The sequence below is a fragment of the Neoarius graeffei genome, chromosome 4 (genome assembly GCF_027579695.1).
Source record: "Neoarius graeffei isolate fNeoGra1 chromosome 4, fNeoGra1.pri, whole genome shotgun sequence".
Taxonomy (NCBI): Eukaryota; Metazoa; Chordata; class Actinopteri; order Siluriformes; family Ariidae; genus Neoarius; species Neoarius graeffei.
In genome coordinates, this window is record NC_083572.1 from 102,392,051 (window position 1) to 102,411,434 (window position 19,384).

Sequence of the window (19,384 nt, forward strand, 5' to 3'; positions counted from 1 at the left end):
TAAGTAACACCCATTTTGCTCATATTCAACAGCAACGCTCATTACAAAGAACAAACCACTTTATTACAAATTGCATTAACATTAAAAAAACGAACACAGTATGCCGCGATCTCCAGAGCCACGTTCTTCATTGTTTATCACAGTCATGGAAACCGTTGCTATGCGCCCAACCCAGTATGGCAGCAGGCAGGCTGGCTGCTGGCTGTTCGTTCGTTCGTTCGCGAACTGCTGAGCTCGTTCGCTGTGAACTGAAATGTATTGCTGAGTGAGAGCTCTAAATTGTAAACTAAAGACCTGGCATGTGTCAACGCTCTGATAATAGGGCTCAGATAGCCCTTAAAGAAGTAAAGTGGCGCTGCTCTGCACAGATCAAAATGCAAGTTGGACGCCCTTCTGCTACTGAACAGGTCCTGCTGATTCGCCAACGACCGAGATTCAGTGACCGCCCTGCTGCCAGCGAGCAGAGACTGCTGATTCGCGAACGACCGAGAACGAGAGGCAGCGCGAACTAGTTCTAGTCGTTCACTTCGAAGACTCGTTCAAAAAGAACGGTTTGTTCGTGAACGACACACCACTAATCAATTGCTGCTATCTTCGGACGCAGAGAGCACCTTTTGCTTCAACAGCTTCTACTTTGACAACAAAGCTTTGGATTCTACTTGACTACACGACTGGGATTCACTCTTGAAAAGGTAAGATTCATTTTATTGTGGTTAAAGGCTAGTTTATATACACTGTCTCAGGCTGGAGCTTCACTGGATGTGGTGCGCTACGCTTAGTCAAGTTGAGTCAAAATACATGAAGTTGAAAAATAATGGGCTATTTTTAGAATGTTCTCTGTGCTGCCTTTTCTGGTGTAGCTAATTCCATTCATTATAGTTAAGACTTTAATATTATAGTAATAATACTATAATAGCTACTATAAAAGCTAATTCCATTGATTATAGTTAAGTCGTTGACTTAATGCGTCCATTGTAGTCCCAGCCGCAGACACAAGTTGCCAACAAGTAATTGCAGAATATTATATATATATATATAATATTCTGCAACAGACCATTCTTTTGTTACACATTTGTTTTGCTTTCCTGCTCGATTGAATGCAATGCTACTGTTATGTTTGTCTCACACATTCTTACCTCATCCCCAGTTTTAATCCTGTGTGTATTTTTGTCAAGTGCAAGTATGGCTGTAAACTGAAACACTGTGCTTAAATTTATGTTGTTGTAATGTTGTATTTAAATTTTCCCCGCTTTTCATTGCAACAGGTACACATTGTTTGCATGGTATTGCATTGCAGCCAATGAGTTCAAAGAGGATGGCCAGACAGATCTACACAAAGGAATGGAAGAGGGCGTGGTGAGAGGTGTAGAATGTGCGAGCACTGGTGCGTGCCCAGCTGGATGCAGGAGATGCAGCAAACAGGGCAGAGGAGTCTGCGCGAGATGCAGCAAGCAGGGAAGAGCAGGCTGCGCGAGATGCAGCAAGGACAGGCCAGGCTCTGCAAGAAGCAAAGCAACAACATAATGGACCTCAACACATGCCAGAGATACAACTGGCGGAGATTGAAGAACAGCCTGAGTTCATGGCAGAGCCAACAAGTTCGGTCAGCAGCTCGGAGCAGGACAGCAGCAGTCCCTCAACCCATGTCAGTCCAGCACCCAGCCGTCGGACATTGGAAGAGTCGTACATTGAGGAACAAACATCATCCGACCCAGTTGAGGGTACATTTGCTTTGAATTTTATATTTACTATCTGATTACAAGTTCTTAACCAAGAAAGCAAACACTAACAATTTTCTTTTCAAGAACTTCAGGAATGACCCATGGCGAAGAGGAGGGGGCTTCAGGCATGGCTGCCGTAATAAGGCGTAAGTACTTCATACACACTTGTTGATGTTCACACAGGAAAAGTGTATTGGGTATAAAACTAAAATGAATTTCATCTCAATTCTACCTGTAGTCCTGGAGGAATGAAAGAGGCTCCTATTGAGGACGACGGATGACACAAAAAGAAGTAAGTACTATATACACACATTTTCACATATGACAAGTATATTATGTTCAAAAACTAAAATGAATTCTATCACAAATGTACCTAGCCATGGAAGAGCACATGGGGCGAATGACTAGGAGAATGGAGGCTATGGAGAGGAGGATGGAGGCTATGGAAAGGAGGATGGAGGCTATGGAGAGGAAGTCAGAGACATTGGAGGCTGCTGTGGTCTCGAACCCGCCTCAGCCTCCTCTGCAGGAAGATGTGCTGTTGGGCCTATGCAGCACAGTGGAGGAGCTGGAGGAGCTAGACAGGAGTCTGGCTCAACCAGAAAGAAGGAACCAAATGGTAATTAATTGGACATAATTATATATGAAATAAACTGTCATTGGTAATGTATTGATTTGGCTAATGAAAGTAGACCACATAAGCTCTCCAAATTCATTTTCATTGTATACTTATGTTTTTCTTGTTTTTTTTTTGTAGAAACGTTTCCTTGAAAGCCTGGGAGGGGCGAATCCAGGGGCAGCCATTCGTTGCATTCTACGCCAGGTGGCTACCAACAATGTCCTGGTGCAGTACAGCCTGAGGGGGAGGAGAGCAAAAAAGCCTTTCCAGAACTTAACCCTTTGCAAAATTATAACGGGTAAGTGTTCATACATTTTTCAAATCAGTGTTATGCCAAGTTTGACTGAGATTTAAATGTGTAACTTTTTTTTTTTTACTTCTATTTGTAGAGGCCTGCATGCAGAACTTCCCTGGCAAGAAGGTAGCTGATATTGAGGAGTGCATTGGGCATGCACTGAAGTTTGCACCACACAGACGGTAAATTAAACTTAAGTCTTTCATCAATCGCTGAATATTCACAATAATTAAATGAAACGTTGGCACTAAGTTGGTGTTAAACGTTTTGTTTCTTATTCTTTTTAGGTCAGCTGGTCCTCAAGATTGAAGACGTACACCAACTTCTATGCACACGCACCCGTTTTTGGCATTTCTAAAATTTTTCTTATTTTTTGCCTTTATTGTATTTTATGAAGAAATAGTTTTCATAATTGTCTATAGTTGTCAGATGTTTTATAATGTATAATAATGTTGCACTGTGTTGCTGATGTCCTTACCAATGTTGTATTCTTGATATTTTTTTCTATTAAACTTTCTAGTCCTGCAACATTTTCCTGGTCATTCATCACTGCTTATATGTTCTGAAGTAAATAGTTGTCATGCAACCAAAACTTTTACAATGAATTACATACTACAGAAATATGACAACATTATGGTGAGGGAAAGAACACTGGGGGAACACTGAGGGAACCAAACATGTAACCAACGAGGTTACTAGAATGTTGTAGGGGAACCTTGTGGGGACCAACACATAATAAACAAGGTTGGGGGAACATCAGGAGCACGTCTAGGGAACCAAACATGTAACCAACAAGGTTATGGGAATGATATGGAAACGTTGAGGGAACAAACATGACATGACCAAGGATAAAGGGACGGTGTGAGAACGGTGAGGGAACCAAATGGGAACCACATGAGTAACGTTCTGGGAACCAAAATTAAACTTTCCTGCCAACCAAGTGACAACCTAAACAGAACCAAAAATGACTTTCAGGGAACGTAGCCGGAACCAAACTGGAACCAAAGGCTTGTGTTCCAGGAACGTTCTGGGAACCAAAAATTGTTAGTAGGGGTGACACTCAGATATACTGACTGAGACCATGTGTCTGCATGTCTCTACAAACTCACCAGCCACTCTCAGGTTGATCTGTGTGAAATAAACCTTGTACCTATCTTGTATCCAGGCTGCTTCAGCTTCACACCAGTATTCACCAGAGTCCTGCTCAGTCACATTTCTCATACTCACAGTGAAGATTTGTTTTGCGCTGTCATTTATGTGTGTATAGTATTCTAGCTCTGATTAACAACACTAATACAGTTGGACAGTAAATTTACATATAAATATCACAGCAAGGTTATTTTCTTAAAACATAATTTTAGCTACTCACCTTCCCTTACATTCAGCTTCATTACAGTGCAGAGTTCTGTTTTATCAGACACAACAACCACAAACAAATATGTTCCAGAGTCCTCCGTAATCAACTAAACTTCCATCTAGAGGAGCCTTTCATCAATGTATTGCTTTTGAGACATATGGTGTTATTATATAATGGGTTAAAGGCCTCAGATGATAACTTACTACTTTCTCTGTTATTTAGAAACAAGACTGAGCACTGTAGAAAGTTGTTTATTTTTATTATTATTATTATTATTATTATTATTATTATGTAACATCCTGGTGATATGATCAACAGTGAACAGTGTATAATTCATTCAACATCAATATGTCAATATTATTACATCAGCTACCAAATAAAAAGGGTGCTTCTTTAACTGATTAAGCATAATTTCTAGACTTGGTGTCTCCCACTATGAAATAGAGAGCTGGTGAACAGCAGATATGAGTACACAGATCAGGATCAGTGAGCGTGATCATTAAAAAAGTGTCTTTAGAGAAACTTCCACATGTGAGTGTACTTCAGTTTACTGAGCATTGAGACATGCTCCATTTTCCTTTATGTCAGGAATTACACTTTGCTTGCTCGAAGTTTTGCTCCATCCTTTCAGGGGAAATTAGATAATGCATATTCAAAGTCACCAGAGGGCACCAGATGATGTCAAACTAATTTGCAGGTCCATTCAGTTGTCAAAATCATGTGCATATCAAAACGTTACATGAAGAAGGAAGCTTTTCTGAAGAGCAACAGAATATAATTTCATCAGAATAGAAATGAATAAATCATAACTTATAATATTAGATAAACAGGTCACAGAAATACAAATAAATAGGCATTTATAACTTCCAACAAATTTGGGGCTGTATGTTATAATTATAGAAAATACGAACAGGTCCAATGTGTCCTGTCACTGTGAAAGGAACCCTGGTCAGCATCTGAGTCTCACTAACTCACATAGCACTGCTCTCCTCAGTCTGGCCCACAGGAAGCATTAAAGCACCAGGATCAGCCATTCAACCAGTGACTGTGACTGATCTTTAATGTTGCCTGCAGGATTCTGGCGACACCCAGAGCTCCACCAACTGGGCTGTTGAAATGTGAACAAACATGAACTGCTCTTATCACCCTTACAGAACGTAACAGCCTCCAGCACAAAACCGGACCCGAGTCTAACAGCCCACCAGTGATCAAGTAATTCAGATTAAAAGGGTGCAAACTATGGGAACAGATCATTTTAAAGAATCAGCAGAATAAGAATAAGGTGTCTTCACTGCATACGGTCTCATCTCTAGCCGCTTTATCCTGTTCTACAGGGTCGCAGGCAAGCTGGAGCCTATCCCAGCTGACTACGGGCGAAAGGCGGGGTACACCCCGGACAAGTTGCCAGGTCATCACAGGGCCGACACACAGACAACCATTCACATTCACACCTACGGTCAATTTAGAGTCACCAGTTAACCTAACCTGCATGTCTTTGGACTGTGGGGGAAACCGGAGCACCCAGAGGAAACCCACGCGGACACGGGGAGAACATGCAAACTCCACACAGAAAGGCCCTCGCCGGCCACGGGGCTCGAACCCGGACCTTCTTGCTGTGAAGCGACAGCGCTAACCACTACACCACCGTGCCGCCCTGCATACGGTCATTACTGAAAATATTGTTTTGAAGGAAGGGGGCATGGGTGGAGGGGGTGGAGGAAGGGTATGTGAACAAAACAGCAGAGTTCCAGCATCACATGACTGAAGCTCTAATGATGTGAAACTAAACAGATGAAGTAACATAACTGACTGAAGCACAAGCAGAAGAGACAGCTTCCTTAATCTGTGGAACTGCATCATTACAGCTGGTGGCCTTGGAGTGAAAACTCACTGAAAACTCACTGAGCTGTGGAGTGGATGTCCTAATCAGAGGTGATTGTGGGTAGTTGAGCAGTAGAATAAACAGCAGAATCACAGGGGCATGTGGGTAACTTTGTGTTTGTATCAATAGTTTGAGGATCAGAAGAGACTGACCTCTGGTTGTTTGCAGAAGAATTGACCGTGGTGGTCATGACAAGTCCAGCCAATTTAAGCAACAGAACAATGCACTGATCTTTCCCTCAAACATGGCCTGTAGATTTTCAGCTCGGTGACATAACCCCATCACCTATCAACTGACACATTTGGGCTTCATATATTTTGAAGAAGAAGATGATGATATCTTAACAAGGCAGTATCCCTAATGATGAGAAACTAGCCACATGAAGTAACATGACTTACTGAAGCATAGTCACACGAGACCTCTTCCTTCTTAGGCAAGGCAAGGCAAGGCAAGTTTATTTATATAGCACATTTCATACACAATGGCAGTTCAATGTGCTTTACAGAAGCAAAAACAAAAACAGTAAACAATAGAGAAATAAAATTACATAAAATAATTTTATTTTTAATCTAAAACAATTAATTAAAAGAATTAAAAGATAATAATAAGAATTAAACAACAGTAGAACTAAAATAATACAATGCCAAAAAGAAAAAAGGAGAAAAAGAAAAAGAAAACAGCGGAATAAAATAGAATAAAATTAAAGTAAATTTAAAACATGCAGAGAAAGTAAAGATTATAAAAAATGTAAAAATATTAATTATTTAACAGAAAGCATCTGAAAACATCTTGGTCTTTAACCTAGATTTGAAGCTGCCAACAGCAGGAGCATTTTTAATGTCCTCTGGCAGTTGGTTCCATAGATGTACTGCATAGTAGCTAAAAGCTGCTTCACCACACTTTGTTTTAACAACTGGTTTTAATAGTAAATTTTTCTGTTGCGATCTGGTAGATCTGATTGGGTTAGGCCGCTGCAACATATCAGAGAGGTAATTGGGCCCTGTACCATTTAGAGATTTATACACCAGCAGCAATGCTTTAAAGTCAATTCTGTAGCTTACTGGAAGCCAGTGAAGGGACCTTAGAATTGGGTTAATGTGCTCTGTTCTTTTTGTTCATGTGAGAACCCTCGCCGCTGCATTTTGAACCAGCTGAAGTCGTTTGATGGTCTTTTTTGGCAGGCCTGTGAAAAGGCCATTGCAGTAATCAACCCTACTAGAGATGAAGGCATGTATTAGTTTTTCCAGATCATTTTTTGACATAAGTCCTCTTAGTTTGGAAATGTTTTTTAGGTGATAAAATGCCGTTTTAGTGATTGCTTTCATGTGACTGTCAAAGTTTAGCTCGCTGTCAATGAAAACACCAAGATTTTTAACCATTTCTTTAGTTTTAATCCCTTTTGTGTCAAGAATAGTGGTAATCCTGAGTCTTTCATCTTTTTTTCCAAATAGAATTACTTCTGTTTTATCTGTGTTCAACTGAAGAAAATTTTGTGACATCCAGCTATTGATTTGATCGATGCACTGGTAGAGACATTCAAGGGGGGCATAGTCATTTGGTGATAGAGCAAAATAAATTTGGGTATCATCTGCATAGCAGTGATACAAAATTGAATTTTTATTGATAATTTGCCCAAGTGGGAGCATATAAAGGTTGAAAAGTAATGGTCCAAGAATCGACCCCTGGGGGACACCACAGGTCAAGGACATTGACGTTGAGGAACAATTTCCCAGGGTAACAAAGAAGCTTCTATCTTTTAAGTATGATTTTAACCAATTGATAACTTTACCAGTCAATCCAACCCAGTGTTCAAGTCAATATAGCAGTATGTTTTGATCAACAGTATCAAAAGCTGCACTGAGGTCCAGTAATACCAGGACCGATGTTTTGCCTGCATCAGTATTAAGACGTATGTCATTTATAACTTTAATCAACGCTCTTAAAAATAACCTCTGGAATGGCATCAGAGCTGGTGGCATTGGCCTGAAAATTCACTGTTGCATAAGACAGACTTACAGACACAAGACACGTGGGTAACTGAGCCCTGGAGTAGATGTCCTGATCAGAGAGGATTGTGGGTAATTGAGCAGTAGAATAAACAGCAGAATCACAGGGGCTTGTGGGTAACTTTGTGTTTGTATCAATAGTTTGAGGATCAGAGGAGATTGTTGGTAGTCAAGCAGTAGAGTAAACTGAGGAAATTCCAGCATCTGAGGCAGAAAGTCGTCCAGTGTCTTTAATCTCCTCATACTCATAGACAGCAAGAGGAACACCGGAGCAAAGAGAAACAAAAAAATAAATTGTTTCACACTTTTTTTTCTTTTTTTTTGCAAAAGACAATAAGCTTTGGTACCACACACACACACACACACACACACACACACACACACACACACACACACACAGGTAAATTATCCCTTGGTCGTTTCTTACCTTTGTCTCATTAGTTTGAGGATCAGAGGAAATTGTTGGTAGTTGAGCAATCGAGTAAACTGTGGAAATTCCAGCATCTGATGCAAAACGTCGTCTGGTGTCTTTAATCTCCTCATACTCATAGACAGCAAGAGGAACACCGGAGCAAAGAGAAACAAAAAAATATAAATGGTTTCACACTTTTTTTTCTTTTTTTTTTCAAAAGACAATAAGCTTTGGTACCACACACACACACACACACACACACACACACACACACACACAGGTAAATTACCCCTTGGTCGTTTCCTACCTTTGTCTCATTAGTTTGAGGATCAGAGGAAATTGTTGGTAGTTGAGCAATCGAGTAAACTGTGGAAATTCCAGCATCTGATGCAAAACGTCGTCTGGTGTCTTTAATCTCCTCATACTCACAGACAGCAAAAAGAACCTGAGAGCAAAGGGAAACAGAAACAAACTAGAAAGACACACATAAGAGTGCATACTTCTGTTAAGCCACATACTATCAATATCAAAATCAAATCAATTAAACCTAGAATAATACTAAAGCTGTACACCAAATTTAATCAAGATCTGTTCACTACTTTGAGTTATGTTAGATGAGTGGTGCTTATGCATAGGGTGTGTGTGTGTGCTGTAGAGCTGCAGTTGTGTGAGTGTGGTGTGCTGTCATTCCCGCTTCCAGCTGCAGCCACCATCTAGCTCCATGAGCAAAAAGAGGGGCAGAGTGTGTAAGACCTCTCCTGATGGTTCTACGGCTGCCACATCAAGACTCTCACAGTGCCTCTTCATTGGCACACCACAGGTGATGCTGAACTGTGAGGGATCTAGGAGAGTGAAACTCTGACCACAAACCTCTGCTGCCTTGTAGCTACACCCTAGAGAGGAAAGGCTTCAGGAGACAACCCTGAGGAAAAATCTGGAGCTGGAGTCCCTAAGGCGGTCCAACATCAATGACGATGTTCTTCCAGCAACTCCTGCAGTCAAGCCGGCTCCAAGTGTAATGCCCGACATTTCCTTGGATGCAGTTGGCTCGACCGAGAGGGGGGCCCTGTTGACTGGGCAGCACTAGACCTCCATACAACTTGCCCAGGCCTGCGCCCTGGAGAGGTCACTCCAGTCTCGCCTCTAGGAGAGAGCACAACACGAAAGACAGCAGTTACGGGTTATAAGTTCCCGCTTGATTGGTGAAGAGTTGGATGCCACGGGTTGTCTTCGTTGGTGGGAGGAATCATCACATTCCACTGGTCAGCTACTGCCCGCCTCAAGCCGGGCAGCCCCCGGTCAGTAAGGTGCTGACCCACCACAGTCTGTCTGCTCTAGTTGGTGCCTGGGGCTCAGAACATCTTGTTCAACAGGCAGATCATTAAACCTGCACCATGAAACTACCACAGAAACACAGCGAAGACTCCAGCTCTTCGAATTGCAAGCTCTTCGAATTGTGCGCACCATGTGCACTAGTCTGTCAGATGACCTCCAAGAAATCAATGACATTCGCAAGACAGCACTAATTGACAAGGAGTTGCACAGGTTGGACATTGACATAGCAGCTCTGCAAGAAACACGTCTTCCAGAGAGTGGATCACTGAAAGAAGAACACTACACATTTTTTTCTGGGAGGGAAAAGGTACAGAAGACCCTAGAGAACATGGAGTATCAAGAACACCCTGCTTTGCCTGATTGAGCCCCCCTCAGATGGTTGCAAGCGCACACTCACCTTGCCTTGTGCCTGTCTACAAAAGCCCCTGTGAACCTTGTGTGCATCCATGCACCAACCCTGCAAGCTTCTTCTGAAGTCAAAGACCAGTTCTACGAACTTTTGGATCACATAGTACAGCAAGCCCCCTCGACCGAGCACCTCTATCCTAAGTACTAAAATACTAAGTATACAAAAAAGGTATATATAAAAAGAAATAAACTACAAATTTAAAGATAAAATTAACAAAGTTGCATAAATTAACAGGTTTGCAGATACACAGTTAACATAAGTGTATTACACAGGTGGTATTGCGCGTGTAAGTATTGCACAGGTAGTATTAGCAGTATTACACAGGCAGTATTGCACAAGTAAGTAGGTATATTGCACAGGAGCCATTTTAACAGTGTGTAGCTAGCAGTTGTTGTAAAGTACTGATGCTGATAGTCAGTGAACACAGTATACATTCAGAGGGGTCTCTATGGATGTAGAAGTGATCTGGACAGTATTGTTCATTATTGTGAGGAGTATCTCGTGCTGTGCTTGGTGAGGTGCCGGTTGTACAGTCTCACAGCAGTAGGGAGGAAGTTGCTGCTATATCTCTCCTTAACACATAACAGATGGAGCAGCCGGTCACTGAAGAAGCTGCCCAGTGCTGCTACTGTCTCCTGCAGTGGATGGGAGGTGTTCACCATTAAGGATGACAACTTGGCCAAAATCCTCCTCTCCCCCACTATGTCCACTGAGTCCATTGCACAGCCTAGGACAGATCCTGCCTTCCTAATCAGCTTGTTAATTTTTTCCTCTCTGCTGTTGTGATACTGCTTCCCCAACAGGCAACTCCATAGAATATGGCTGATGCCACTACAGAGCCATAAAAATAGTTCAGAAGTGGACCCTGCACTCCAAAGGCCCTGAGCCTCCTCAGCAGGTGGAGTCTGCACTGACCTTTCTTGTACAGGGCGTGTGTGTGGTCAGTCCAGTCCAGTTTATTGTTCAGATGAACACCCAGGTACTTGTAGCTCCTCACGATCTCAATGTCCTTTCACGGAATGTTCACTAGGGTAGGTGAAGAGAACCTCATCCTGTGGAAATCCACCACCAGTTCCTTGGTTTTACTGGCATTGATCTGGAGGGAGTTCCGTTGGCACCAGTCCACAAAGTTCCTTGTCAATTCTCTGTACTCACTATCATCGCCATGTGAAATATAGCCCACAATAGCAGAGTCATCAGAGAACTTCTGTAGATAACAGGTAGTTGTATCATATCTAAAGTCTGCGATGTAAAGTGTGAACAGAACTGGGGCCAGGACTGTCCCCTGTGGAGCCCCTGTACTGCAGAGAATGGTGTCTGATACACAGTCCTTCAGTCTCACATACTGTGGTCTGTTTGTGAGATAATCCATAGTCAATGAGGTGAGATGATGGTCCACCCCTGTGCTCTCCATCTTACTCCTCAGAAGAGTCAGCTGGATGGTGTTGAAGGCACTAGATAGATCAAAGAACATGATTCTAACAGTGCTTCCTGCCTTTTCAAGATGAGAGAAAGATCTGTGAAGCAGATAGATGACTGCATCTTCCACCCTGATGCCTGGCCGATAGGCAAACTGCAGGGGATCCATAGCTGGCCCCACCAGTGGGCGGAGATATGCCAGAACAAGTCTTTCCAGAGCCTTCATCATGGAGAGGTCAGTGCCACTGGTCTACAGTATATCCATTTAAATCGGTGGGGTGTGCAGTTTTCAATATCGGAACTACACACAATGTCTTCCAAAGGACCGGCACTCTTTCCTGTTCCAGGTTCAAGTTGAAAATGTCCTGCACTATTCCACACAGCTGGTCAGCACAATGCCTCAGGAGCCGTTTGGACCTGCCCTTTCTCACTTTCATCTTTTTCAGTTCCCTCCTGACTTGTTCTCTGTCAAAGGACAAAGAAGAGCACAGCTGAGTGCTAGGTGTTACGCATGGAAGTGTGAAGCACTGAGCTGGAGGTATGATGGTTGAGGAGTGCTGAAAGGGTGAGGAGGAGGTCTGTGAGCTGAGTGACAATGACCAGGAAGAGACAATAGCAGTAACAGTAACAGTGGGCTGATCTGGAGGGAGAACCGGTGCCTGATCAAATCTGTTAAAGAAGTTGTTCAGGTCGTTTGTCCATTACAACTCTCCTCCAAGCTGCCTATTGGATTCCTTACATCCTGAGATGGTTTTAAGGCCCCTCCAGACTCCACTCACTTTGCTCTGCTGCAGCTGATCCTCCATCCTCTTCCTGTAGCAGTCTTTGCCTTCCCTAATCTTTCTTCTCAGATTCTTCTGTACCCTCCTCAATTCCTCTCTGTTTCCTGATCTGAATACTCTCTTCTTCTCACTCAGGACAGCCTTCAGCTCAGGAGTGACCCAGGGTTTGTTGCTTGAGAAGCACTGTACTGTTTTAGTGGGCATGGTGTTCTCCACACAGAAGTTTATGTAGTCTGTGATGCAGCTCATGAGGTTGTCTACATCCTTGTGGGGCTCACGGAGAACATTCCAGTCTGTAGTGTCAAAGCAGTCCTTCAAAGCCTCATAAGCCTTATCAGTCCAGCTTCTCACCTGTTGTGTATTGACTGGATGTCTGTGAACAGTAGGTCTGTAGACTGGCAGGAGATGCACCAGGTTGTGGTCAGATTTGCCCAAGGGGGAGGGGTGATATACTATATGTTTCCTTGGTGTTGGCATAATCAGATCCAATGTCTTATTGTCTCTTGTGTTGCATATTATATACTATTTGAAATTGGGAAGAGTGGAGGACAGGGAAGCATGGTTAAAATCCCCAGAGATCAGGATGAGAGCCTGTGGATGGAATCTGCTTGTGACTGAGTGGATGATGTCACATGCTGCATTCGCGTCAACAGAGGGGGGAATGTAAGCAGTTATTGCGATAACGTGAGAATTCCTTTGGTAAATAATACAGCCTCATGCTAATGGCTAACAGTTCAATATCCTTACTGCGGATTTTCTCTTCAATAGTGATGTGTCCCAGGTTACACCATATATTGTTGATAAACACAGCCAGTCTCCCTCCTTTCCTCTTACTGCTCTCCTTTTTCCTGTCTGCACACTGAATTTGGAAGCCATCAAGTGCGATGCTAGCATCCAAAGTTAGCTCAGTTGGCCATGTCTCTGTAAACAGCATCAGACTAAACTACCGATATTCCTGCTGGTGCTGAGTCAGTGCTGCTAACTCATCCATTTTATTGGGAAGAGATCTTACATTCCCCATAATAACAGAGGGAAGGGTGGGTTTGACACCTGTTATGCTGCCATTCCAGCCAAAAACCAAGAGTTCATGCAACGTCTCATGGAGTTGCTGTCAAATACCCATGCAGAGAATGCTGCAGACAGGTGGAACGCCCTTCAAAGTGCCATTCATGATGCTGCTGCCCAGACTTATGGCAAGAAAAAACAGATGAATGCAGATTTGTTTGAAGCAAACATCTCACAACTAGACCCTGTCATCGACGCCAAGAGGAAGGCTCATATCAATTACAAGTGAGATCCCAATCAGAGAAATCTCCTGGCATTCAGGGCTGCACGCAAGCAAGCTCAGCAAACTGCTCATCAGTGTGCTAATGACTACTGGTGCCAACTATCAAGCAGCATCCAACAAGCATCTGACACTGGTAACATCAGGGTAATGTATGAAGGAATCAAACAAGCAACTAGCAAGCCAACAAAGAAGACTGCACCTCTGAAATCCAAGCTTGGTGAAACAATCACTGACAAGACCAAGCAGATAGAATGATTAGTTGAGCACTACCTGGACCTCTACACCAGAGAGAACTCTGTCAGCCAAACAGCTATAGATGCCATTGAGACCCTCGCTGTCTTAGAAGAACTGGACACTGAACCCTCAGTAGAAGAACTTGGCAAAGCCATCAATGCCTTAAAAAGTGGAAAGGCACCAGGAGAGAACGGCATACCACCTGAGATCACCAAATGTGGAAAACAGGCCTTGCTGGAAACACTGTATGAGCTGCTTCTCCTCTGTTGGGGAGAAGGCAAGGTGCTGCAAGACATGCAAAATGCTAAAATTGTCACTCTGTGTAAAAATTAGGGTGACCACAGTGACTGCAATAACTATAGAGGAATTTGACTGCTAAGCATTGTTGGCAAAGTCTTTGCTAGGGTGGTACTCAGCCAATGACAAGTTCTCGCCAACCGTATCTACCCTGAGTCCCAATGCACCTTCAGAGCTCAGAGATCAATGGTGGACATGATCTTCTCTGTTCAACAGCTCCAGGAGAAGTGCTGGGAGCAACAGATGCCACTGTATATTGCATTCATTGATGTCACCAAAGTCTTTGACTTATGGCCCTTTTCCACTACCCTTTTTCAGCTCACTTCAGCTCGCTTCAGCTCACTTCAGCCCGACACGGCTCGCGTTTCGACTACCAAAAACCAGCACGATTCAGCTCGCTTCAGCCCTGCTTAGCCCCTAAAACTCGCACCGTTTTGGAGTGGGGCTGAAGCGAGCCAAACCGTGCCGAGTGAGGTTGGGGGCGTGAGCAGACACTCCCCTGTGCACTGATTGGTGAGGAGGAGTGTCCTCACATGCCCACACACGCCCCGCGAGCACGCTGGGATCTGTAAACACCGCAAACCCGGAAGGAGAATAATTACGAATTACGAGAATTTCTGAAGCCTTATGCGCCTCGCCTCATCTATACGCTCTTGCCAGTATCTGTCTGCGTTGTCGGTGACAACAAGCCACAGCATCAAGACCAGCAACACTAACGACTCCATGTCCTCCATGTTTATTGTTTACTATTCGGGTCGTGAGACTACCGCTTAAAAGCTCACTGATGTCACTGTTTGCGCTGCTTAACGACATCACCTGACGTCCACCCACTTTCGCTAACTCCACCCAATGTGTCCACCCACTTCCAGCCAGCACGGTTCAGCGCGGTTGTAGTCGAAATGCAACTCCAACAGCCCCGCTCAGCCTGACTCAGCACGGCACGGCTCAGCCCGACTCAGCCGCGTTTGTAGTGGAAAAGCGGCATTAGTGAGCAGAAGAGGTCTTTTCAAACTCCTAAGCAAAATAGGCTTCCTCCCACAGTTGCCCAGCATCATCGCTTCCTTTCATGGTGACGTGCTGGGTGTAGTCAGCTACGATGGAGAGACCTCAGAGCCCTTTGCTATCAAGAGTGGCATCAAACAAGGGTGCATTTTAGCACCGACTCTGTTTGGTATGTTTCTTTTTCCCTACTGCTGAACTTTGCATTCAAAACCTCCACAGAAGGCATCCACCTGCATTCCAGAAGCAATGGGAAGCTATTCAACTTGGCCAGACTACGAGCAAAGACAAAGGTCCGCACCATCTTCATCAGAGAACTGCTCTTTGCAGATGAAACAACTCTGATTGCTCACTCTGAAGACGATCAACAGCTAATCAATCGGTTCTCCACTGCCTGCAAGGAATTTGGCCTAACTGTCAGCATCAAGAAGACAAAAGTCATAGGTCAGGATGTTCCAACTCCTCCATCTATCAACATTGATGACCAAATGCTTCACCTACTTGGGCTCCACCGTCAGCTGCAACCTATCACTCGACAATGAGTTGGACAAACAAATCGCCAAGGCTGCAACAACTATCTGACTAGTAACACCAAAGTCAAAGTATACAAGGCCTACATCCTCAGTACTCTTCTTTATGGCAGTGAAACATGGACAACCTATGCCAGGGAAGAAAACTGTCTGGAAAGCTTCTGCCTCCACTGTCTTCGGCATATACCGTACTTGGCATTACATGGCACGACAAGGTCACCAATACCACTTTGCTGGAGCATGCTGGCTGCCTCAGTATGCATCTCACCCTTTGTCAGAGAAGGCTTCAGTGGATTGGACATGTGCACCATATGCAAGACAGCTGCATTCCCAAAGACCTGCTGTATGGGAAACTTGCGTCGGGGCAACGCTAAGTGGGCTGTCCAGTTCTCCACTTCAAAGATGTATGTAAGCATGACAGGAAGCTGACATCCACCCTGACAGATGGGAACAATTTTCTTGTGATAGGAGAAGCTGGCGCCATGCAGTCTGCTCTGGAGTCAAGAGGGAAGAAGAGAGCTGCAACTAGCAGCTGGAGGACAACAGGAGATGTCAGAAACAGAGGCAATGGGAGCATCTAACTTCATCTGTGTCAGCTGTGGAAGGGACTGCCACACAAGAATTGGACTTCTAAACCATCCTCGACGCTGCTCCCAACTAGACTGATGACCAGCCAAGGGGCTACCATCATCTCTTGAGATGGACGGATGCCACCACAGGAACAAAAAAATCCTTGATCCGCATGCATGTTTTATTTTATTAGCTTCACCAGATAACAGTGTAAGCCAGGGCAACCACAACACCCCTGGTAGGCCAATTACTGAGGGTCTGTAATATAACTAAGAAAAATTAGAAAATCAATAGCAACAGGTTAAAGGCAGTGGAAGGCTATGCAAAGTATTGCACTTGTGGCAAATAGTGTTTAAGGTTCTTCAGTTTTCAGGGTTATAAATAGCTTGCAATGATCTACAATAGTAATGAAACATAACAGCTTTAAATGAACTCAAGTTTACCATAGTAAGGTTCCATTCATCAGATTGAGTGTTCCAGATTCTAATGGTTCTTAAAGTAAATTAATGTTGGTAGGTAGAAGACTTACACCTAGGTATTACGTGCTTAATGACATGTGAGTTACTGGTAGGTAGACCTGGTTTGTCTAGCAGGACAGTAAATGGAAGACTGATTTACTGTTACCAGGCCATTAACTACTTCCATCCATCCACCCATCATCTGTAGCCGTTTATCCTGTACAGGGTCGCAGGCAAGCTGGAGCCTATCCCAGCTGACTATGGGCGAGAGGCGGGGCACACTCTGGACAAGTCGCCAGGTCATCACAGGGCTGACACATAGAGACACACAGCTATTCACACTCACATTCACACCTACGGTCAATTTAGAGCCACCAATTAGCCTAACCTGCATGGCTTTGGACTGTGGGGGAAACCGGAGCACCCGGAGGAAACCCACGCGGATATGGGGAGAACATGCAAACGCCACACAGAAAGGCCCTTGTTGGCCGCTGGGCTCGAACCCAGAACCTTCTTGCTGTGAGGCGACAGTGCTAACCACTACATCATTGTGCTGCCCCGTTAAGTAGTTTAAAGGAAAAAAAAACATCTCAAAACTCATGCCAGTAGGAAATTGGTAATAAATTAAGTAACTGTAGCCTAGAAAAGTAGCTGACATTGCACTGAAATGGCAGGTGAAAAATATATTTAATTGCATGCCTTTGCATTCTTTCTAGTCGAGTAATATCTGGATTTGTATTAAAATCTAATCAATTGTTCCTTGGCCCTTGGCCCACCTTTCCTCAAAATTTCATCAAAATCTGTTCACTAATTTCTGAGTTATGTTGGGAACAATCACTCAAACATACAAACAAACAAACCAGGTGGAGCCAAACAAAGTTGGTGGAAGTAAAACTATAAATGTTTTCACATTTTTCCCCCAAAAGACAATAAGTTTTAGTAGACTACTGAACACACACACACACACACACACACACACACACACACTGAAGAAGACAATTACCCCTTTGTCATTTCCCTTGGTCAGTTCTGAGTTTTGGACAGAACACTGGTCAGTAGAAGCTGTACCTGTTGAAATAAACAAAAAGTTTGCATAACTGTACACACCCTTTTAAAATGGAACACATAACTATGCTCAGAATTCACATTCAAAATTATGTTTTAAAGTACTTATAATACACCTGTTGATTATGAAGTGATTCTGATTCACCCCAAATAAAGATCAGTTGTTTCTGTAAGATTTTCTTGGTTTTGTCCGACAACTGACGCCATGGTCCATAAAGAGCATATAAAGCATGTACAGGATCTCAATATCCAGGTTTCCATTGCAGTTTTGCACAAAATGGAATCAATATTTAAAAATTTTCAACAAAACATAATTGTGAATGGTCTGTGTTTCCATTGAGTCATGTTATGTAATTAAAGCTCATTTTCTCTTCTCATGATAGCTGTAACAGAGTGCTCTTTTGTCAAAAATTTGCATTTCCATTTGCTCTGCATGTCATGTCATCTCGTGTAAATGCGAAAAATGTCTTTCCATTTAAATTTTGCAAAATACCGCTTTATTGAAAACATCTCATGTGATTTCAAATTGCGAATTAAGCTGGTTGATGAAAACATGGCTATTGTCAAAAGGTAATGATCAGCAGAAGGGTACTGGAATTTCCAAAAACATTAGATGTACCATAGAACACAGTGAATGTCATTATCAAGAAGTGGGGAAAACGGAGCACCATAATGACATTACCAAGAACAGGACATCCCTCCAAAACTGACAAATGGACCAGACAAAAATTAAGGAGGCTGTCAAGACATCTATAGCAACATTAAAGGGGCCAAACTCACCCTTCCCAGAATACACTTATTTGTTTTTGCTTTGAAATCACATAACTGCTGCTCAGCTAGCTTTCAGTTCATCAAAACCTCTGCAACTTCACTGTTCGTGATCCCTTCGAAATCCATCTTGAACTTTTTCTTCATCTATGTGTCATATGTGCAAATTTTGAATAGGATATTTTCTGTACTTTGTGGCCACTCACAAAATGGCTAAGGCCAGTTCTGGTCCAATACAGTGGAATAACCATCTGAAAATGGAATGGATCAGTCAAAAGGATGTAGCTCTCCAAACTTTCATAAATAGTAGGATGCCACCAGGTTGTTGTGGATTGTTTTTCAAACAGTGGACTGTCCATAGATGTGAAAATGGTGACTCGCTACTTAGTGCAGGGGCTCCTCCTGCCCCTTTAAAGAAGCTGCTGAAACATCTGGAAATTGTGTAATATAGCTAATGAAAACTAAGACTAAAACTAAATCTAGCAATGAGATAAGAATTTCCTTAACTGAAATAAAAATAAAAAATGAAAGTTTAAAAACAAAATTAAATAAAAACTACAACAAATAATGCAACACAAGCTAAAACAGAATAGAATTACAGGTAAAATCAGCTTAGTTTTCATTTTCATTTAGTTTCCCAAGTTGATTTGCACTGTGGCTGCTATACAGTTTTGTCCTGTTCTGTTTGACTTTTTCAGAGATGCTGACCTGAGAAAAAGGACCAAGAATAAAAAAGAGACAGTAATGGACAAGTTCCAGAAGATGGGAGTAATGTGCAGTAAAGCAAAAACTAAACTAAAACTAGACAACTCCTCAAAATAAAATAAAACCTAAAACTACTTATGCACTTGTAAATGAACTAAAACTAAACTGAAATTAAAAAGAACAATGAAAGAGTAAATAAAAAGAAAAACTAATGAATATTTCAAAACTATAAT

General features: G+C 42.9%; 2 long non-coding RNA genes across 3 annotated transcripts; both read left to right on the top strand.

The window, feature by feature from the left end:
- The first annotated feature begins 1,565 nt into the window (after positions 1 to 1,565).
- Positions 1,566 to 2,575, top strand: LOC132884521 (uncharacterized). 2 transcript variants are annotated; one of them, XR_009654472.1, is made up of 5 exons: positions 1,566 to 1,721; positions 1,806 to 1,867; positions 1,960 to 2,013; positions 2,099 to 2,340; positions 2,479 to 2,575. It is a non-coding gene; the product is annotated as an uncharacterized LOC132884521 (long non-coding RNA). The 2 variants fall into 2 exon arrangements; XR_009654471.1 differs by having other exon boundaries at positions 1,814 to 1,867.
- On the top strand, positions 2,570 to 2,986 carry LOC132884522 (uncharacterized). Its single transcript, XR_009654473.1, has 3 exons — positions 2,570 to 2,638; positions 2,730 to 2,817; positions 2,923 to 2,986. It is a non-coding gene; the product is annotated as an uncharacterized LOC132884522 (long non-coding RNA).
- The last annotated feature ends 16,398 nt before the right edge of the window (positions 2,987 to 19,384 follow it).